The sequence below is a fragment of the Musca autumnalis genome, unplaced genomic scaffold, assembly GCF_047663935.1.
Source record: "Musca autumnalis isolate F117 unplaced genomic scaffold, ASM4766393v1 scaffold_1, whole genome shotgun sequence".
Lineage (NCBI taxonomy): Eukaryota > Metazoa > Arthropoda > Insecta > Diptera > Muscidae > Musca > Musca autumnalis.
In genome coordinates, this window is record NW_027411644.1 from 280,599,777 (window position 1) to 280,603,100 (window position 3,324).

At 39.4% G+C, this 3,324-nt stretch overlaps 1 pseudogene; it reads left to right on the plus strand.

The window, feature by feature from the left end:
- Positions 1–402: 402 nt before the first annotated feature.
- On the plus strand, positions 403–552 carry LOC141391601 (U2 spliceosomal RNA; annotated as a pseudogene).
- Positions 553–3,324: the final 2,772 nt, after the last annotated feature.

Here is a 3,324-nt window from a genome sequence, read left to right on the forward strand (position 1 = left end):
CTGGTAGTTCCCATAAAAGTTCCAATAAAAGTTCAACATTATAATATTTCTTTCATTACCGGTAAATCGGCTGTTTGAGTATAGTTTTGAGATTTTTACCAATTTAACTCTTTACAGATTGGGCAAGTCTAAGCTTCTTGGCTGGTTGGTAGGTCCGATAAGAAGGCATGATTTCCAAACAAAGATCCAGTACCAAGATTAATCCGATTAAAGGAACTTCTCGAATATTGTTGACATTTTTATAATGTGTAGTCTTTGTGATCATGACAACAATAGTTACAGCGAGGGTTTTGTCTAAGGCTGAGGTGAGTTCAGTCGCAGCCAGGGTCAACTCAAGGACCCACGAAACCTTAAGTGAAACCGCGAGTGATGACAATTCAATTCTTTATTATCTTTATTATCATCGCTTCTCAGCCTTATGGCTAAGATCTAAGTGTAGTATCTTATCACCTCTTGGTGCTTAATTTATGATTAACATATGGATATTTATGTGATATGTATATGCAATTATGTATATATGTTGATTATTCGACTCAGCTGGGTGGACTCTTACTGTGAGCTCGCAGACAATCGTCTTCGGGCGACACGAGAAAGAGTGATGTTGGTAAAGTTGCTGTTGTTGGCTCGGCGGTGCGCTGGTGGGAGATATCGGCTCGATCGTACACAGAGGTAGTGGTTGTTGTGTTGATGCTCGACTGTAGTACTCGTTCCAAACGTCTCGGCTTGTTGTATTCTGGTTTTTGTAGTCGTGTTGAATCGACTCGGGTTGATGTTACTTGGCTTGATGTAGTCGTGTTGAAACGACTCGGATTGATGTCTTCGGGTTGATGATACTCGGCTTAGTGTAATCATGTTGGAGCGACTCGGGTTGATGATACTCGGCTTGGTACAGTCGTGTTGGAGCGACTCGGCTTGGTGTAGTCGTGTTGAAGCGACTCGGGTTGATGTTTTCGGGTTGATGATACTCGGCTTTGTGTAGTCGTGTTGGAGCGACTCGGCTTATTGTATTCGGGTTGATGTGGTCGTGTTGAAGCGACTCGTCTTGTTGTATTTGGGTTGATGTGGTCGTGTTGAAGCGACTCGGCTTGTGGTATTCGGATTGATGACACCCGGCTGGGTGTATTCGGGTTGGTGACACTCGGCTTGGTGCGATTGTGTCTATGACCCTCGGTTTGTGATGATGATACTCGGCTAAGTGTCGTCGACTTGGTGTGATGTGTTGACAACCCTCGGCTCGGGCTGATGATACTCGGCTGGGCGTCGTGTTGTGACCCTCGGCTTTGGATTCGACAGTGGTAGTCGGGTTGGTGGTTCTCGTTGGGGCCCTTTGGTTTAGTCAGGCTGGAATGAGAAGACGATCGTATTTAGAGGGAAGCGAACGAGTCGCGGAAGCGAACAAATCGCAGGAAGCTTCGGCTATTTTGGGTACCAGGCGACTGCAGACACTGCCACAAGTCAACTTCGTGTATCCTCGGTTAACTCCAGCACTTCACCACTTCAGGTGTCGAAAACCGAAATGCTTATGCGGGGAGCAAAAGGAAGCGAATGCGAATTATTTATACACTGAAGTAAAATAATTCCGCTTCAATGCATGTTATGAACTGATGGAATTTTATGAAGATTGCAGAGTATGTAATGACCAATGGTAAATTCATAAATAGCGTGACTCAGAGAAATATGTACATTAATGTGGGACATATAATGAGGCGGGTTGACTACAACGTTAAATAAAAAGTAAGAAATGTAATGGTCACGTTATGTAGTAATTTTTTTTTTTATTTTGTTTGGCGAAGACAATACTTCCTGGGATAAGGCCACCAAAATGTCTCAATATTTAGATTTTAGTAATTTTTTACGGTCTTTATTACACCGCTAGAGCTTTATTTTGAATACTTCTCTCGATAATGGCCGGAATACTGCTAAAACCCCGTCTAATTGGTTTTCTTGTAATATATGCAGGATTATGGTGTTTTTGGTTCAGACAGTTTTGATTGGGTGGGTCAGTGGGAAATTAGACCCCCTAAAAACTTTTTTGTCTCTTACGAAAACTTTACTTTTACAAATAGAGATCTGTATAGGAATTCTGTAACTTTTATCGATTGAAAATTTATTAAAATTTCTCATGTTTTTGTAGCAACTACAAAACAAACAAATGAAATTGTTGTATAATAAACAATGAGTAATGTTGTTAAAAAGTTACCGAATAGGCCCCCTGATCATAGTACATTTTGGATCACCATTAAAGCTACAGCTTTTGCCCAAGCCGACTGATTCTTGTTAACTTGTGTCAAGACATTCGCATTTTGATTTGAGGTTTTTGGTATACAAAGTTCTTGATTAACGGGCCTAACAGACAGGCAGGCTTGATTAGCATTTAATTATATAGCTAAGCCCTCACCCGTCTCCCGATTTTTTATGGACGTATCCAGTCGATGTTGGTCAATTCTATATTTGGACATGATATGAATGAGAACCAATATATTTGAATTTCTGCACCAAAAACAACATTAATAAAGATCCACACCACTAACTTCTGATTCCAAATACTGCAGCATAAAATAAAAATAATTATTTTGTGATTTGTCGATTTATTCTTTCGCATTTGACTTGAACGATTAAATAAAATGTATGGAGCGGCTAACAATTTATGTTTGTGCGCCGCAATTTGTGTTTCTTGTACTTTTACTTCTACTTCTTTTTTCACATTTTATTATATTGTATTTTATTTATTTATTTCTTTTTGTTAATTTAATGTCTTTGGGCAGAGAAGGGATTTTTCTCTTTCTCCTCGTCTTATTTCGAAGATCGAAGATGGCTCTATGCTGCTACCCTCGACCATGGTTGTGTTTTAGGGTTATATGGCCGTAAGTGAGAAACCATTTTGGCTCGTTAATAAATCTCGTAATCGCATTCTTTATGGACCCATTAAAATCATAGTAAAGCAATTTGTTTAAGATTTATACCGACACGCAGTAAAGTAGCGATAAATTTCAACTCTTTTTTTTTGTCAGAAAAAAGAGGAATAAATGTGTGTTATGTGACTTTGTATTTTAATGGAGAAATGGATGTCAGTGTGTTTGAATAATAAAATGAGGAGCCATACCATTTACATAGACTTTCACCCACTCCCTTTCTCTCCCCCACCGTGCTCATTTGGTTACCCGACCAACCGCCAACCAACCAATCGTTAAAAAGGGAAATAAAACAAAATAAATTAATGCTGTTAATGCTCAGCACATCCAACATTATATTTGGAGTAACTTTGCATCACCACCATTAGCTGAGGATGATAATTTAGCGAGATCATCCAAAATGTACTTAGGC